Source organism: Vulpes vulpes, chromosome 10 (assembly GCF_048418805.1).
Source record: "Vulpes vulpes isolate BD-2025 chromosome 10, VulVul3, whole genome shotgun sequence".
NCBI classification, from domain to species: domain Eukaryota; kingdom Metazoa; phylum Chordata; class Mammalia; order Carnivora; family Canidae; genus Vulpes; species Vulpes vulpes.
In genome coordinates, this window is record NC_132789.1 from 99,039,140 (window position 1) to 99,058,862 (window position 19,723).

At 44.0% G+C, this 19,723-nt stretch overlaps 1 long non-coding RNA gene across 4 annotated transcripts in view; it reads left to right on the forward strand.

Moving 5' to 3' along the window:
- The window catches only part of LOC112926936 (uncharacterized), a 53,221-nt gene that overhangs the window by 21,248 nt on the left and 12,250 nt on the right, over positions 1-19,723 (forward strand). For 2 of the 4 annotated variants that reach the window (XR_011995005.1, XR_011995004.1), the window contains exon 2: positions 9,029-9,198. The exons of 1 other annotated variant lie outside the window; for it this stretch is intronic. This is a non-coding gene — a long non-coding RNA (uncharacterized lncRNA). Of the gene's footprint in view, positions 1-9,028; positions 9,227-19,723 lie in introns of all 4 variants that reach the window. One more of the 4 variants, XR_011995006.1, reaches the window with a different exon arrangement.

The following is a 19,723-nucleotide window of genomic DNA, read 5'->3' on the forward strand; positions in this document are numbered from 1 at the left end:
CACGTCACTTAAAGTTTCTGTGACACAGTCTCATCTGCAAAAATCGTGGTAACAATTATTATTACAAACTATTCCTTAGACTTCTAGATTAACTAGGTCATTGACTAGGGAATTATGAGAGACTCAGAAGTAAATCTCTCACTCTACTCTGCTTGCATTCAGATGAGAGAACTGGATCCAGTGTGGTCTGTTCCTTTCTCACATACATGTGCACACACAGCCATGCACACACATACACACACATGCACAGACGTAAAGGAGTTGAGGAAATTCCAGAGAAGTGAATTCAGAGATGACTCAAGTTGGTAAGTGCTATGGAGAAAAATAGGGCAGAAAAGAGGAGTAGGGAGTATTGTGGGGGATAAGAGGCTACAATTTTAAATAGCATTTGAAAAAATCCTGAAGAAGATAAAGGATTGAACCATGTGAATAGTTGGGGAAAGAATGAGGTAGGGAGGGAATAGCATGTACATGTACAAAGATCCTGTGGTGCTTGGCTTGTTTCAGAAACAAGGGAGCCATGCATTGGAATGGAGTGAACAAGGCAAGACTTTGGACGTAGCAGCATGTGAGATCAGAGCACTAATAGGGACACATCACCTAAGACCTTGCAGGCCATTCTATGGGTTTTGGTTTTCCCTATTACTGAAATGGGATGCTATTAGAGAGTTTGCTGGGACCTCTGATATTTTATTTTAACAGGGCTATGTTGGCTGCTGCATTGAGGAAAGACCATAAAGGGGCAAAGATAAAGACAAAAAGACCCAAAAAAGATGCTATTACAGTAATCCGTACAAGAGATGATAGTAGGTTGTAGAGAAAGAGGAAGCCTGGCAGTTTGTACTCAGGTGGTAGCAGCATGGCGCGCTGAGAGAGAGTGTGTGGTGTAAGAGAGAGAAAGACGGTAGCCTAGGGCCCTGGAAGGATGAAGCTGATGTGTACTGAGATGCGGAAGTCTTTTGAGAAGAAGGTTTAAGAGGGAAGATCAAGAGCGCAGGTTGGGACATGTTAAGCTTTAAATGCCTATCGGACGTCTAAGTGAAGCTATCGAGTAGGTGTGCTTGGGTATGTGAGTCTGGAGATCAGAGATGTCCTGCCCAAGGTTATAAACCTGAGAACTATCAGTATAGAGATGATGTGTAAGGCCCTGAAGCCACATGGGATCGTTGCAGCAAGTGTCAGAGAGAGAGATGGTCCCGGGGCTCAGCCCTAGAGTACATCAATATGAGTAGATTGGAGAGAGGAGGAGGAGCAGGTAAGGGAGATGGAGGAAGAAGAGGAGCAGCAGGTGGGTGTGGCTTGCCAGACATTAACTAAATTGAGTGTTAATGAGGGGATAAGTAAAACTGCCTCAAATACTGCTGAAGTCAGGTGAAAGCGGAGAACTGAGCAGTGAATCTTCATAGCTTAGAGGTAAGTTGGGAATGAGGTTAAGAGCCTCATTTTTTTTAGGGGGATGGTAGTTGTAAATAATCGGGAAAATATGTGTGGGTCTCTGCCCCTGGCTCCCGGCACAGAGCTAAGCACTTTGTAATTTCCTACGTTAGAAGAGCACTAGGTCTGATATTTGGCCTTCAACCCGGGTTCCTGACACAGAGCCCTTAAATCCCATAGGATTTTTTTGGGTGATAGGAGTGTCTCTTGTTCTCAGGAGGTGACTCTGGGTGGCGTCCTGAATAGTTAGCTCTGAAAAGAGCAGGTCATGACTAGACGCTTGGAACTTTCGGCTATTCCTCACCCCTGCCTCATTTCCTTCAAGAAGGGGCAAAGGGCTTATGATCAATGATGCCTAAGTGAGAAAGCCTCCACAAAAATCCCCAAAGCATGGGGTTCAGAGAGTCTCTGGGCTGGTGAAAATTTTTCAATGCTGCGAAGATAACAGATCCCAGCTCCATGAGAACAAAAGCTTCTATACTTGGGACCTTTCCAGACCTTGTCCTGTGTAGCTCTTCATTTGGCCGCGCAGCTGTATCTTTTATCATATCCTTTAATAAGCTGGTAAATCTAAGGAAGTATTTCCTTGAGTTCTGTGGGCCATTCAAGCAAGTAATGGAACCCAAAGAGCGGGTTATGGGAATGCCAAATTATAGGTGGTTGTCAGAGATACAGGTGACAACTGGAGACCTGTGGTTGGTATCTGGAGAGGGGGCAGACAGTCTTGTGGGACTGAGTCCTTAACCTGTGGGATCTAATGTTATCTCCAGGTAGACAGTGTCAGAAATGATTTAAATTGTAGGACATTCAGCTGCTGCTGGGGGATATCTTGGGAATAAAACCCCACACATCTGATGTCAGAGTGTTGTGAATGTGGTGGTTGTCTGAGAGCGAGAGAAGCACACAGAAAGAGTGTGTTTCCCCTACTCAGTAGCTGCTGACCAGAGTGGGCTCAAAGATTGAAAAGAGGAATATTGAAGACTGAACTCTTTTGAGGTATTTTGTTGTAAAGAGAAGAGAAGTAGAGCAGTAACTGGAGGAGCATGCTAGAGCAAACAGATTTTTTTTTTGTTTGAGATGGAGGAAAATAATTATACGTTTATGTGTTATTGGAAAAGATCCAGCACAGAAGGAAAATATGATGGTCCTGGAAAGAAGTGGGAGAGACATGAAGCAATGTTTTTGAGTAGATCAGAGGAAATGGGATCTAATGCATAAATAAAGAGTTGGCTTGCTTTGCTGAAATCATGGACAATTTATCCAACGTTATTAGAAGAGACAATTTATGGGCATAGATACAGGTAGCTCGGTGGATATAATGGTGGAAGGTTATGAAGATTTTCTGATTGCTTCTATTTTCTCAGAGAAATAGGACTCTTGGGTCTTATTTGAGAGATTGGAGGAGTGGAAAAGGGAAAGGGCCAAAGGCACACAGCAGGGTTGCCAGGCGGCGCTAACAGCCTTCCTAATGCTAGAGGAATCATGGGTTTGGGCAGGTGCTTTTCTTTGGTCCCATTTGCTTTGTGTGGATGCAGACAAGGTAAAACAGTTGAGTCAGACGTAACCCAGAGTAGAAGGTTGCCAGGTAAATATGAAGTAGGAGAGAAGGAATTTGAAAGTATACGCAGAAAACTGATGGTAATTACTGGTCAAAGGTTTCAAGCTGGTCAGAGGAGTGAACGAGGAGATGAGAGGGGAAGGACAGTGAATGACACTGAGATCTCTGTCGACCATGGTGGGTCCAAAATTAGCAGAGCTGGGAACCAGAGGGAGTTAGCCAGAAACAGCGGTAGGTAGTGGTGGTTTAAACACTTGCGGTAGCTATCAAGATAAGGATCTTAAATTTTGTTGTTAAATGGAGAGAAGAGGTGTGGTGGGATCTGATTTACTCTTCTTTTCTTTTCTCCTTTTCTTTTTTCTTTTTAACTCACTCTAGCTGCCCTGTCGAGAAGTGTGTAGGTGCAGCTGGAGAACATGAGCAATGGTAGGGGGTGATGAGAACCAGAGAGACCTGGGATGTGTGATAGAAATGAAGTTAACTTCGTAATGAATTGGGTGTGGAGGGGAGCAAGAAGAGAGAATCAGCTATTATTCCTAAACTGTTTGGTCAATTGGGTGACAGTTGGTGCTGTAATATTGGGGTGAAAAGAAGCATTTCCTTCAGGAGGGAAGCAAGGCTTCTCGAAGTTACTCAGTTTGAGATGCTTATTAGATATCCAAGGAATGTCAAATAGAGTCTAAAGCTCAAGAGAGGGGTCGGGGCTGCAATCTGAGGGTAAACAAGAGGATGGTGCTCAAATTAGTGGGTGTGCATGAGCTCACTCAGGGAGTGAGACTCGAAGAGGAAAAAAGTACTGTGTGCTTATGAGTGAGCACATGGAGGAGTTTCTTTAAATAAATAAAAAGCAGAGCTAATAAGCAATGAATTTGACTTATAAAAAAGACAAGCTCCTCTTTAATTCCCTTGTGAAGAGAAAACAAAACCACGTTCTGGGATTTGGGGCAACTCAGGAGCTGGGCATTTGGGAAAAATGACCTTTCTGCCTCTATACGTTCCTCTAGTCTTCTATGCAACACCCGCTTTACCCGGGACAGACCGTTATCAGAATCACTAAGGAAGCTATTCCGCCCCCCTTCCTCTATTATTATGGTAATAGAACAGTTACTGAATGGTCTCAGCATATTCTGGTATTTGATGGATCGACTACCATGTTTTTTCATATCGACGAGCTTAATATTTTGACTAGCCGTATAGAACCATGAAGACAAAGGTCAAAGTTGTATGTCAATTAAAAAAAAAAAAGCGAGTCTCTAAATGCAGCCTCGACTTAAGCAGAGGGAGTTCCACAAGGATATGAAGACCAGGAGGGGGGTTGTGGGGGCCTCTCTGAGGCTGCCTACCACAATGACTTGTGCATAGGGTTACACCATGAAACCATCGCCGCAATCAAGATAATTGCCCTTTCCATCACCCTCCCAAAGTTTTATTATGTCCCTTTATAATTAATTCCCCCTTCTACCTCGAATCTCTGGGGAGTACTGTTCCACTTTTTTCTGTCACCATAGATTGATTTGAATTTTCTTGAATACCGTTGACTGGAATTATACGGTGTATATTCTTTCTTTCTTTGGCTTTTCGTTCAGCATAATGATCTTGAGATTCATCCATAGTGCTTATATCAATAGTTTGTTCTCGTTATTACTGAGCAGTATTTCACTGTATGACTCTACCACAATCTACCCGTTCACCGACTGGTGGATATTTGGGGTTGTTTCCAGTTTGGAATTACTATGAATGAAGCTGATGTGAACATTTGTGGAGAAGTTTTTGTGGGAGATGATTATTAATTCTGTGTGTCCACTTGGCCTGGCTGTGGTGACCGGAGGTGTGGTCAAACAGCAGTTCTAGGTGTCACTGTGAAGGTACTTTTTAGCCGTGATTAACATTTAAATCAGTAGACTTTAAGCAAAGCAGATTGCATTTGTTGTGTGGGTGGGCCTCATCCAATCACTCGAAGGCTTTAAGAGCAAAGACAAGTCCCTGAAGAAGGGATTTGTCTCAAAACTGCAATCTAGAAGCCTCGGCTGAGTTTCCAGCCCTTTGCCTTATGGGATTCAGAGTCAAGACTGCAACATCAACTCTTGCGTGCCTGCCAGCCTGCCGTACGGATTTCCCGCTTGCTAGCTCCACAATTATATGAGACAATTCCTTAAAATAAATCTCTTTCTCTCTATTTTGGTACAGAGAGTGGTTCTAGAGAAGCAGAATCTTAAGGACGAATTCTCTGAATTGGTTCTTAGGCTTCTGGAATTGATTCTCTACTTCTATTAGATTTAAAGGCACCAATGATCCTATTTCCAGCAATAAAGGGAACATCGCTAGTCCATGGCATGATCTAGACACAAATCACCATTGATGCTGCTACTCAAATACTTATAATAGACAAGGTTCTGGGTGACTATGTATTTGAAACTTAGCATAATTAGGTGGGGCTGGCATAGTGAAATACCATAGACTGGTGCCTTAAGGAACAGAAATGTATTTCTCACAGCTCTGGCGACCGGAAGTCCAAGATCAAACTGCCAGCAGGTTTGGTGTCTAGTGAGAGCTCTCTGCTTGGGTTGCAGATGGCTGCCCTCTTGCTGTGTCCTCACGTGCCCTTTCTTTGGTGCATGTAGGGGAGGAGAGAGAGAGAACGAGCTTGCTGATGTTTCTTCTTATGAGAGCACTAATCCCATCAGACCAGACTCCTGCTCAAATGACCTCAACTAACCCTAATTACTTCCCGGAGACCCCATCCCCAAACATCATTAAGTAGTTATAGGATCCTGGGCCAGCTAATCAGAGTCATACAGGGTTAGGGCTTCAGTCTATGGATTTCGGGGCATGTGGGTGGGACACAAACATTCAATCCATAGCCACTTCAGAGCACTTTTGTCAAACTAAATAGTCTAATAATATTGTATGAAGATTGCATGGTTGTTCTTAATTATGCTACCTGCATAAAAAGTCTTAAGGGTCTTTAAATGTTATTAGAAATATTTTTTTATTATCTTTTCCTGCTGGCGTGGTATATATATATATACAGTACATATATATATGTACTTGGTTGTCTTCATTATCAGGCAGTGTCTTCTCCGCGCTGGCAAAGGGAACCCCCTGCAGCCAAGGCTTGCTTGGTACCGCCATATGTCATTTTTAAAAGAAAAAATGGCTCTTCTTGCTACTCACAGTTAAACAATATTCTGGGGAGGATTTTGATTGGCCGGGCCTGGATCCCAAGCCCATCCCCAGGTTAATCACTGGAGGAGGTATTATTCCGATTGGCTGGCCCAGGGTCCTGTAACTACCTTGGAGCTGGCGAGCTTGGTCAATCTCACCAAACCCTGTGGAGTGGAGTGATTCTGCAAAAGCAGAAGAATTCAATTAACACTAAAAAAGAGACAGTGGGTCCACGGCAATTTCTATAACTCTCCCGGGTTCCCTCTGTTTCCTTCTCCTCTCTTGTAAGTGGTACATCCTTAATGAAAGTCATTATTGCATTTTAATTGTGTGTTAGTCCTATCTGATTCTTCCTGTGATTATAGAGCCTGTGTGGGCAGAAACTATTTATTTTCTTCTTCATATCTCCATTGCTTAGCATAGTTTTCGGTTCATAATAGAGCTTAACAAATATTCATTACTGGATTATATCTATTTAATTTTATCTAGTTGACTGCTCTCTCGCTGGAGCCTTCATTGTCCTTGAACACTAGGTTTTCCCATCAGGTAAATCCTTCTCAGGTGTCCTTTTTGAGAGACAAAGCCTTGTGAGAAAAGAAAAAAAAATTCATTATTTACCTCTTACCGGAGAATCTTTTTCCTTTTTTATTTCAAGTTTCTTGAACTGGGAGTAAAGACTTTCTGCCTCCCCTCTTCCTGCCACCCAGTGATTAAACACTTATTTTTCTCTCCATTGTTACCAGTTACCTTCTTGCTGTAAAATCCACTGGCCATTTTCCAGCCTTTCTGGAAAGGTCTTTCTTTACCAGGCCGTGGCACCTGGCATGGATCGCCCTTTGGCTTTCATTGTTCTGTGGGTGTTCCCGATTCATTTCCTAAATCTTTGCTTATTACAAAACAGTTAGTGTCTTTATAGAATGTGCTAGGTGCCATGGAGATAAAGAGGACAGATCTTACCATCAGAAGCTTTTAAGCTAGTTGTTCACGTCTCATTTCCAATACAGTGTATACCCACCTGGCTAGGATATTCTGCTCACTGAATTTTGTAGCCCTGGAGGTGTGCACCAGTCCATTCAAAACACTGCTGAGACGGTCTTGCTGAAGTCACTCCTGTGCTCAGGTGCCTCCCCTGGCTCCTCCTTTGCCTCTAACTTTCCTGCTCCACTGGCGAGGCCAAGGTCTCCTTTGTTAGGCCCCAGCCCCCCGGACGGTCCGCTCTCTTCTGCTTGCTTCACAGAGTACCGTCTTCGAGGCGACCTTAATTTTCTTTTTCAAAGATTTTATTTATTTATTCCTGAGAGACCCAGACAGAGAGGCAGAGACACAGGCAGAGGGAGACGCAGGCTCCATGCACGGAGCCTGATGTCGGACTCGATCCCGGGACCCCGGGGTTATGACTTGGGCCGAAGGCAGATGCTTAACGGCTGGGCCACCCAGGGGTCCTGGAGGCGACCTTAGGCTCCTGCCTAAACATTTGCTTTCCCCACGTGGCCCTTCGGATTATTCGGCCCCCCCGCCCCGTAACAGGCAGGCCTTAGTTTGTCTGACATCTCAGCCTTTTGAGGGGCGTCCCCCCAACTCCACGTCTGGTTCTCCCACGAGGCCTTGGTGGGCCTTCCACGGCAGAGGCGCTTGCCCCCTCTGGGTGTCGGGAGGACTCTGGTGGCGCTGATGGTTAGTGTCACGCTGATGGTTAGGGACCCGGGGGGCCTGCTCCGTGGCCTCCAGGTGCTGGGGGCGGGTGAGCGAGCTCTGGGGCAGTGTCCAGGGTGCTGCCGATTGCCCAAGGCCCTGTGCTCTCCGGGTCACAGGAGCGGGGCCAAGGTCAGGATGGACGCGGCCGAGACCAGGGCGCTCTGGCAGGAGGGGGCAGGAAGGGGCTGGCCCGTCTCTGGGCCAGAGAATCCCTTGCCTTCCACAGAAGGGGGATCACCGGGTCACCGGGTGGGACCAGAGGCTGCCGGCCAGCCGTCAGATCTGGGGCGCTGGTTGCTCAGCCACCTGACCTTTGACCCCGACCACTAGGCAGGGGCAGCCGTCCTGGCCTGGCCTTGCTCCCCGCGCGGCCGAGGGCTCCCACTCCGCCTGCCCAGTGAAGGGGACCTTAAGTGATCCTTGAACCCAAGGGGGCGCCTTGCCAAGAACCAGAATAATCAGCCTGACTTGGTTTCACCCGAATCTAAGAACAAATGAGAAGCGTGTCCTAGGGGCGGCGGTTTGGTGTTAGATGGTCGGTCCCATCTCCCGGGGAACCTCTGGCAGGTCCCGGCTCCTACTTTCCAGGCCGCTCTGGGGCCCGCGCACCTCCTCGGGCCGGGCTGGCTCTCAGGGCCCTTCCGCACAGCTCTGCTGTCTGCGGCGCTCCCAGCCGTCCCCTGCCCCGTCCCTGCTTCTGGCTGATGTTTCTGCTTGGGAGCGCTCCCTCCCCTGCGCCCCAGGAGTCTCCCCGCTTCCCCTCCTCCCAGGCCGAAGGCCGCCCCCTCCAAGCTTTGCCCCACCCGCCGTCTGGTCTTTCCATTTTCTCCTTCGCTTTCCAGTTCCTGCAAATAACTGTCTTCCTGGTGCTGCTGCTGTTGGCTCCGAGGAGCCCCACCTAGTTTACACTGACGGCCTTGGTCCTGAAGCTGCACGCTGCCCATCCCGTCACCCTGCTGTTGGCTCACGACCCGCTGGGTGACAAGAGCTACCTCTTTCCTGCCCCCCACCCCGAGGAAACCCTGTATTTTGGAAGCAAGACTGGTATTTGACAGAAGAGCTCACAAGGCCCGAGCCCCCAGGAGCCACGCACGCAGGCACGCGAGGCAAGGCACAGACCCCACAGGCGTTCCTCTGGGTGGCATTTTAAGTCTCTTCTCTTCCTTTATTTGGCAGCATCCCAAGGTTGCAACAGAACCATCGTCAACCTACAGAACCACAAAGATGTGGCCCTTCTTCTTCCGGGGATGCAGAGCTCCCTTTAGGCTCTCCACGCGGCTTCTGAAAGAACTTTGCGATGACATCACAGTCCAGCAAAGTGGTGCCCGGTGCTTGTCACATCTCACGTGCGTACGCAGCTCTGCTGTGCGTAGTGTAGGTGATGCTTGTTCCTCAGTTAGGTTTTTACATGCAGCCAACTTCTTTGGTCTTCGACAGACCATTCACCTGTGAAGTCTTATATTAAAACTCGTCAATTTAGAGTCCGTGCGAATCAGGCCAACGGCTTTAAAACATTTATGGGGAAAAAATCGTCCCCTTTCATGAACAGCATGAAGCGTTCAGACAGATCCCTCGAACTCAAACGCCACAGGAAACTGTTCTAAGGTATAGGGAATAAATGAATAAATGAGTAAATGCTAATATGCATGGAGTAGGGCTGCCCGTGCATTTCATTCTGATCTTTGGGGTGATTTAAAACCTGCTCCCCCCCTTTCTTTCTTTTTGCAAAAGACTGTCCATCAAGTTCAAATATACAATGGTTAACGTGGATAAAAGACCATCAGGCATTTATATGAAACTACAAGACATCTTTTCAGCAGCCAGCTCAATTTGGGATTTAAATCCAAGCCCTTCAAAAGAAATAAAAAAAAAAAGACCTATTAACACATTACACATTCTTTAAAGAAGAAAATCAGTATTTTACTTTTTTGACAGTTGAATGAAAGGATTTAGACATATTTCAAATGGAGGGAAAAAAGGCTTTAGCCCCTTTGTGGAATAGGAAGACAGACGTACTATACGGGGAAGACTGCGCAGAGACCCGCCAGGGAAACCGCGGAGCACGTGTCCTCAGCCCCATCAGATGAGAACACGGTGGCAGCTTGTCTGTTGATTTCTTTTCTCTCGGCCCGAGTCACCTCCCACGAGCTTTACGAGCGCGGGGAATCTAAAACCAGCCTCTGAGCGCCTCTTCCTTCAGACATGTGCTAATTTATTAGAGATGATTTTGCAGTTAGCACATGGAGGCGAGGATGTATCGCTTTAAGCAGATTGCAAAACTGCAACACAACAGTGAGCCTCACGTTAGTTAAATAAATAAGGGGGCGGCAAGCAGACGGGGGCATGGGGCTCGGAGAAGAGTCACTTTTTGTCACGTACGATGGACCACGTCGTGCCTGCTGTTCGGATACGAAATGAATATATATTTTAACAAATGCCCGGAATATAGTAGGCACTCAACTAGTGGTTGAATGAAAATACCATATATTATGTATGTATTATGTAATATTGCACGAATACATCATGTAGAAAGAAAAATTTGGTTTAATGTCATCAGCCACAGAGCTTATCAGCCAGCACTTTAGATGTTTTGAGCCAGATGAATCTTTGTCATTGGGGGTTAGCTGTGTACTGTAGGGTGGTTAGCAGCATCCTTGGCCTCTAGGCCCACTAGATGCCAGAGGCAATCCCCCCTGTCGTGAGAACCAAAAATGTTGCCAGATATTGGCAAATGTCTCCTGGATGGCGTGTCTCCTCTGGTTGCAAACCACCGATGAGAATGGAAGCTACAATGAACGCATTTGGGTTTTATCTACATGGCTCTCCCTTCTTTCTCTTTTCAAGGCCAGTTTGTGGTTGAGTAGGAAGGATGGGTTCATTTTAATTGTTATGTTAATCTCCAAATAAGGCCACATTCTGAGGTACTGGGAGTGGGACTCCAATATACCTTTTTTAGGGCAGATGCGGTTCAAGTCCTAACAGTAGGATTCCAACTATTGTGCATTTAGTGCCAGAAACTACTCTCTGGCATTTCTGCACTAACTGCCTCAACTTCTACTCTCTGGTTGACATGTTTGTCACATCTCCGCTTCCTGGGGAATGAAAACGGTATGATGTCTTTTGTGTGAATTTTCATGGCACCCAGAAGAGTGCGTGGCAAGGTTTTGCTTGAATGGAGGAGAAATGCTCCTTTCTGCAGAAGGGGAGGTGGTTTGTCACATTAGTTCTAACTGATGTCGATTCACATCAATGGACTTGTCTATTCTCTTCTTAAATCTAACCGGTTGGCACAGGGCTCCTGTTGAGTATTTATGATTTTTCTACTTTTGTTTTCATTTTTAATTGAAAAAAAATTAAATGCACAAACATTTGTAAAATGAATAGAACACATTCAAATAGGACAAAAGGATGCATAATCAATGATCTCTTCAATTCTCTGGTCTTCCCCAAAGGTGACGATTGTTGACAGTTTCTTATATATTCTCCCAGAATATTCCCATATCTAGAAAATATGCTGACATTATTTTCCATGTCATCTGATTGATCCCTCTTCAAGTCTAAGCCTGAACTGCCCAGACTGCCCCCTCTTACTCCCTCCCCTCCCACATGCACACTAGAAAAATGGCAAGAAACTAGAAAGCACATCCTCAAAGACCAAGGTTCAAGCCTGTGATCTGTATAGGTGTGAAATAAAAGCCACAGAGAGAGGATATGGATAAAACCAAACATTTGCTAAGAGCAGTCTAAAGGCGCTTTCTGGATCTGCCGTGAGCCAGAGCCACAGACGGTACAGAATGCGGAGAATGCAGTGGGAGCCGTGAGACTGGCTGCAGAGATCCTCAGGAGGCCTGGATACGAGCGGATGCTGCTTGAGAACCTGGACACTGTTGAGAAGTTCTTGAAGAGCCAAGAACAGTGCCAGCAGGGCAGGCTCTTCTGAGCGCCAGCATCATCTCTGGCTCATGTGTCCCCATAGAACACATTGCCTGGAATGAGATACTTTACGGTGAAAGATCCCATGGTGCAGCAAGAACCTCCCAAATCCAAGCGGAGGAGGGGGAAAAACTGCCAAAATTCTTAGTTCTGACTGAATTGGCACAAGTTGCACAAACTAGAAACCTGTAGCATCTGATTTGAATGAAGAGAAACCTGTAGCATCTGATTTAAGGTTCAAATATGAATATGGTGCCTCATTTTCAAAGACGAAGACACTGCTCTGATATCTATTGAACAGAGGCATGGAGTTATTTCTTGGTAATACAGAGTGGATTTGTGCTAAATCCGCCTCTTCTTACCATGTTCCTGTGGTACCACTACCATGTAGTGGTTGGCATGGATTGGCAGTTGGCAGCAAGAGACTTAGGGTCTATAACCCCGGGAAGGCCGATACACCTGGCAGCAATCGACCTCAGGATCTAGGGAGACAGCATTAGCTCGCTGTCTTCATCGACTTAGCTAGCGCTATCAAAACCATACATATTTAAGGCTCAAAACACAAGTACTATGGGCAAAAAAATGTCTTTTAATCTAGTAAGATTTGTGGAAAGTTTTTTCTAATAACTAGAAAAAAATCAAACAGAAGTAATGCTACATTTTACTTAATGGGAAGTTAAACATTGCAAATAGGATATGTTTTCCTGGCACATTTTTATTAATTTTTATCCGCGTATGCAACCACAGACCGAGTAATTGTAAGCTTTGCTAGCCTGCATTTTTAGAACTCTAACGAGGAAGACTTATTATTTTGCTTTCATTCAAACATCATAATTTTTCAGGCTAAACTTAAAATTTTATGGAAAAAGGTTTATAGTAGGCTATTGATACTTCATGCCCAAAGCAGCCTTAAAAGCACTAGACTATTTGAAAGTCTATCATCTGAATTTTCTCCCCAAAGCTTGTCTAGAATTATCAGCACAAAGAATCCCCCATGTTCAAAAGCTTTAAGATGAAAATACTTAGTACCCATTTATAAGTCATTGAGGGGCGCCTTGGTGGTTCAGTCGATTAAGCATCTGCCTTTGGCTCAGGTCATGATCCCAGGGTCCTGGGGTTGAGCCCCACATCGGGCTCCCTGATCATCGGGGCGTCTGCTTCCCCCTCTCCCTCTGCTCATGCTCTCTCTCATTGTCTCCCTCTTTCAAACAAATAAAAACTTTAAAAAGTAAGTGATTGAATTTTCTTTATCTTGTAGACTTCTGGAATGGTGATAGAACTTGTGGACAACAGTTAGTTAGCCTCTCACAGGCAGTTGAACATCCTGCTGGGGTCCCAGTATTGGGAAAATGCCCACTGACAACAGCAATTGCTGCGTTCGTGACTTGTCTAACTCAACTAATTGTCCTCTGGGTTAAGCTTGGAAAAAATCAATTGGTTGTCCTCTGGGATAACCTTGGAAAAAATGCACGATCTGTCCAAACCATTTTGGTAGATGGAATTCTAAAGTGGGCTCTGAGACACGTCCTCCCTGCTCTCCTCCAACAGGTGGACATTTCCTATACAATCTCTTCTGCTTGATGGTGGGCGGCACCTGTGAATATGATGGGCTAGTCACTTCCATCATTCTTTTATGCTACGTAAGACCTTGTGTTAGAAGTCTGGAGGGAGAGATGGAAAGCCAGAAAGGCTCTGTCCTACTGGCCTCGAAGATGCAATCTGCCACAATGTAGGGAAGGCCGTATGGCAGCGAACCATGGGTAGCCTCCAGGAGCTGAGAATGGGCCTCAGGTAGAAGTCAGAAATCAAAAGAGTACCTCAGTCCTGTAACCACAAGGAGCTGAACTCGGCCAACAACCAAGAAGCTTAGAACACCCTCGACCTCAGATGAAATCCCAATCTGGCTGACAGTTTGCAGTTTTGTGAGATCATAAACAGAGGGCCAAACAGAAATGTGCTGGAGTCCTGACCCTAGGAAATTCTGTTAAAAAAGGGGTCTTCTGTTAAGCTGCTAAATTTGTGAAAATTTGTTACGCAGCAATGGAAAACGAATACAAATCATTCTTACCTAGAAATCCAAATTCTATCATGTATTCTGAAAGTTTTCAGGTTACATATGGCATATTACAGGGCACCGTCAGATAGGCTACCTAAGATGAAATCTCGTTTAAACAAAATATTATTGGATGCTAGTCATCATGTTATCTAAGGAAATAGGAGGTTGAATACCTAAGGCAGAACAATATGAGCATGGCACGGCATTTCGTAGAGCAGGACACTGACAATCTCCATCGATTTGAGAGCTCTCTGAGTGAAATACTTTATTTTGGACTTTGTTGCAAGTTATTTTTTAATGGAAAAGAGAGAAGTGGAGATTTAGAAGGGGAAGACCTCCTCATGTCGAGGATGAAATAATAGGAAAGATGTGCCTTTCAAGCAACTCTAAAGAAGATGATGATTCTCATGCACAAAGACCTGGGCCAGGCTGGATGCTTGAGTTCTAGAGAGGGAGGCTTGGCGAATGTGGCCTCAGTTTTTTTTTTTTTTTTTTTTTTTTTTTTTTTTTTTTGTGTGTGTGTGTGTGTGTTTAATCATTCTCTGGTCTGGGCTCTGGGAAGGAGTTAAACCTTTATAAACATCTGTGCTCAGATGGGGAGGAGACCAGAGGAAAATCAGGAATGTGTTCACCTAAAATACATTCACAAGATGTTATCCAACAGTTTCTGTCTTGAACACATCAATGTTCCTTTCATGAGTGCAGTGAGTCACCACCACCTGCAGCGTATGAACGCTTGTCTAGTCTACTACCATCTTAGGTAATTAACTATCTTGTCAAGGCCTCAGTTTTCCTTCCTGTGAGGTATGGAATGACCATGCTTACTTATGCTGCTCCCACAGATAATAGAGCCAACAGTGAAGGAATGGGTGGTGAGTAGATAGGAAAAGAGTTGATCTGATTGATGGCCAGTGAGAAGTTAAAGGAAGCACCCACGATGCAGAAGTTGAACTTTGTATTTTGGCTGAGGAAACCATAAAGAGTCGAATGAGCAGACAACACTTTTTGTAGGGTATAGTGCAAATAGAAAACAAGTGTTGGGTGATGATAGCAGAGTAGTGGCAAGATGTGACTCAGCAAATTGCAGACAGGAAATGGGTTTCCTCCAGGTGACAATGTCTTTATCTGATGGTAGATAGTGTTGGCAGAGGGGAAGAAGGCTCACTGGGGACATGAGGAAGGAATTGCTGCCATCAGTAAATATTTTGGTGACAGGGTCCTGTGGATACTTGTAAGGAAGGAAAGGTGAAGAAGCCGGGGCCACAGTCCAGTCATTAGAGAAGTACTCATTGTTTGGAAAAAAGAAAATGGTAATAATAAGTGGAGATCTGCAAAGAGGACTAGAAACATGGAAAAAATATGCTGTGATAATACAAGTTTGAGTCCCTAGTGCTGGACCTATTTTCCAATGAGAAGATGGAGGTAATCTCAGGAGAAAATCAGCAGGGTAAATGAAAAGAATTTGGTCAGTGTGGAAGGTTGCTTAATTAGTATTTGCTAGCTGACTTTCCGAAGGACAAAGAATGTGGGTACGGCTTTTATAAGCAGTTCCGAAGGCAGGGCACGGTTGTGCTGAAGACAGGCGATGTGGCCAACTCTGCACACTTGGTCTTCCTCTACTGCTGGCTGCTTGCCTTTTTGGTAGGTAGATAAGACCTCAAAGCCCAATTATTTTGCGAGTCATAGAAACTCATATAAAAGTCTTGTTGAAGAGGAGGTCATAATGTTAAAAATGAGGCTTGTGGATAGAATTCATCCATGTCAGTATCATCCTCCATCATCGTCATTGGAAATTAGCTCTACTCTCTTTAGTAAGGAAGATATACAGAAAAAGTCAAACCAGACTGCGCTACACATATCAGATATAAAGGATGTTACACAATACCCAGTTTTGGTCATTTCGACAACATTTTCTTGACTCCCGAATAGGAGATAAAGAGAATCTTCCAAATACAGATTCATTAAAAAGTAGAATGAAAAGTTATGACATTCCAAAAAAGAGTGGGATTTTAGAGACAATTTTAGTCGAGTGCAAGTATTTAAAGTACTTTGAAAGCCAGGGATGATTTTTTTTTTAAAGAGGTGAGGCAAGGAATGGAGACTATACATTACATATATCCATGAATGTAAACAGTTGCAGGGCATATTTCAAATTCCTGTAAGATATTGTGTTGTTGAACAAACTTATTCATTTACTCTGTCACATTTCTTTGAGTTTGACCAACCATTCGTCCTTATCCCAAGAAGTACTCTCATGACCAGAACACCACCTTCATGACTATCTTAAAATGTCATGGCCTCCATTTTGACCAGCCTCAGGCCTGGGCCAGTCACGCCATGTGCTTTCCCTTCTCTCCCTCCTGTCCCATAGAACATAGTGGAGAAAGACTCCAATCTGTGAGATGCTAGATGACTAATTCCATGTCCCTAGATGGGCTCTTCATGGATGCACAATGTCCTCTTTTTAAAGTTACTTTAAAGTTCCCTAGCTCCCGTCTGAGAAAGGCTATTCTCAAACTCTCCATGTAGCTCAGGTCCTCAGCCCCACCTCCATATCTCCAATATCAGCAGAAGACTTGGGTTCCTTACAGGTGTCATGTACTAACTAGATGGACGTTGGCTGTTAATTTCAAAGCTGTCAGGAAGTTTGAACACCGTCTTGTCTAGCTCCTCAATTTACAGATAAAGAAACTGTGGGTTAATTCCCTAGGTAACATGGAACCCTATTCCAACAGGTTATAGGAATTTATAGTATTCCATCAAAGAGCTGTTGTCTTGACCTGGTCATTAACTTTCTGTACCACCCCTTAAATAGAGAAAATAGCAATAGACCAGATTTCTTCCCTGCTCCCTAATTTTTTTCCTAAAAAAAAAAATCACAATGTTATCTCTGATATCTTGAGTCCCAAGTCCTGCTTCTCAAATTTACTTTGCCGGTTGGTTGCTTCGAGGTGATTAAATTGCATTCTAAAAATCATCCTCTTGAAAATGCTTTCTACTGCCATGTACTATAATTCTGAAAGGAAAGAGTTTAAAAGTGTTTTTGGGGTGCCTGGGTGGCTCAGTCGATTAAGAGTCCAACTCTTGTCTTGCTCAGCCATGATCTCAGAGTGGTGAGATTGAGTTGGCATCTGGCTCTGTGCTCCGCAGGGAGTCTGCTTGAGGTTCTCTCTCTCCCTCTGCTCCTTTTCCACTCTCTCTCTTTTTCTCTTGCTCTCTAAAATAAATAAATAAGTCCTAAAAAAAAAATAGAAAAGTGCTTTTAAATATCTGAATATTGGCTATTAGGTAGAGGAATGTTTGCTCTCATCTGATTCCAAAAAGCAGAACTTGGGTCAATGGGTAAAAGATACAGGGATGCCCATTTATGCTCAATATTCAATCAATTGGCAACTATTTCTGGCGCCTACTATATACCAGGCATTATTCTAGAAGCTGGGAATACAGAGGTAATAATATACAGTCTCTTTTTTCTTGGGGCTTATTTTCTGTGCTGCATCAGATAATCAATGAAAACCCACGTCGACCTGTATCTTAATGCCGAGTGACAAGAAGCAATAAGAAGAAAAATAAAGGTGGGTAGGTGAGGAGAGTGTGACTGGCAAGCCTCTCCGACAAGGTGACATTCAAGCAGATACCTCAGTGTAGTTAGGGAGCAGGTCATGCAAAGGCCTGCAGGGATGTTGTTCCCGTCAAGCACTGGGAGGGGCAAGTAATCTTAATTTGGGAACACAAGAAATTGGCTCCTTTGTGATTTTGTGGATCCACCATCCTAGAATTGTTTAGTGTCTGGATTACCTTCCAGGGAGTTTAAGAAGATACTCCCACATTAGTAGGTGATGGAAACTAGTCAACCTTGAGACTTTTTTTCCAGCCTTCAGATTCTCTATGTTTACCTGATAAAACCATATGGCTTAGAACTTAAAATAAGAAAAATTTAGGAGAAGAAAAGATGCAAAAATGTCTTTGGGAGATGTGAACAATAAAACTATAGGTTGGAGACTATTTATGTATGCCCTTGCTCCTTGTTGACATTCACATTTGGGGATCAAATACAGCTAAATATAAAATAGGATGGGGGCGTGATGAATCAGAAGTTAAAGTAATTTAGGTCATTCAGTTACGCACAGATGCATAACTACTCGCCAAATGATTCAGAAGTCATAGGAAATGACTTATAAGGGCTGATACTGAGCTTTGTATGGGAAGTAATTTTATAAGAAACAATTGTTTATAACTCCTGCATGATGCATCATTTTAAATTAGAAAACCAGAAATGGTTGAAGAAGTATTTATAAATTTCTTTGAGCTCTTCTAAGGCAAGCGTTGCCACAGATTTTCATTTTTATCTCAAATTTTTCCTTTAATTTTTTAAAAGCCAGGCAGCACATAAAGATACTTAGAATCACAATTTATTTATACCGTTGGAGCCTAAAAAAAAACGGACTGATTTATGTTTTTGTGTGTGAGCCTGAGTAAAAGAAATATATTTTAAAAATTAAATTGAAGAATGTTGATTATTTCCTAGAAAACTTCTAGAATTGTAACATTTTATCTTTTGGAGTAGAAAGTGCATGCCATAAGTGATAGGTAAAAATGTGAGCATATTTCAGCATCAGAACTTGGCATTAAAAATAGTCTTACATGGACAATATTTGTACCTCATGTCTGAACTTGAATCGAGTAGTTTTGCAAACCAGCAGGAGCTCCATTGTTTTATGCAGATGTACCATCTTTCTCCCTCCAAATCGAACACCCATCAAAATCAGTGAGAACTATACATAGAATTAGGAAGTGCACACAGTGGGAGGGAGAATAGAGACCAGTAGACATTACAGAGGAGGAAAATTGAGGGCCAAAAGTGTAAAATATTTGTGAAGCATCACATTGTCAGTCAAAAGAAAGTGCCAGGAATTGAACACACAAGTTTCTCGTCTCTGGGCCAACTCCAAGCTAATTCTCCCCCTAAACTGACATTTATGGAGAACAGATGTGGTGCCACTGTAGTGTATGTGAAATTAGTTCTGCTTACTTCTTTTCTGAACACATATGTGTATTACACATGTATATTTAGCTAAAGAAGGACCATATCTTGCCAAGTTCTCATCCAACATATTTTTCTAGTAGCTTAGGGGATGACTAGAAGAACTTGGGAATGAGGCCAAGGGATGATAAATGAGAGGGGTCAGGCCAAAATGGAGGTGGGGAGATGTCATGCTTTTAACACGCATGGTTGATGGCATTGTTCCTGCTCTGCCTTTGTGTTTTCAAATGAGGGTATTGCCAGGGAGACCAATGAACCTGAATTGTATGAAATGTAAAAGATTACAGAAGAGAAACAGCTGCTCAAAGCCAAGTTTGCTTTCAGGGCATGTCTTTCATGGAGACCACAGGCCTTCCATCTAATGAAGAGTGAGAATAATTTGAACAGTGAGTGAAATCAAACAATTAACAGAGCCACATGGGGCCTGGCATTACGGTTTAGGGAAGCATCCTGTACTTAGGGTTAGCAGTTCACAAAATGATACGTATGCCATCCCACGCCTCGTTTGTGTAGGCTTGTGTCTTGTGTCCTAAAGCTGGCATGGGTATAGGAGGGGAAGACTCATGTTGAGAATCCATCTCAAATTCATCCACAGTACATGGCACTTAGATACCATTGGCAGATTGAAGCTGTGGGTAATCTGAAGAATGTTTGTCATGTTTGCAAGGAATTTCTGACCTCCTAGCATTTGCACAGGCTGTTCCCTCTGGGAAGAAAACTTGTGCATTCAACCTACATTGGCAAGCCCTTGGTTCCTTTAGATGCTGCTCTGGACATTTCTCCTAGAAAGCCTTCTCTGGGCCCCACACCGGGTCAAGGGTCCTGTGCTTGTCTGTAT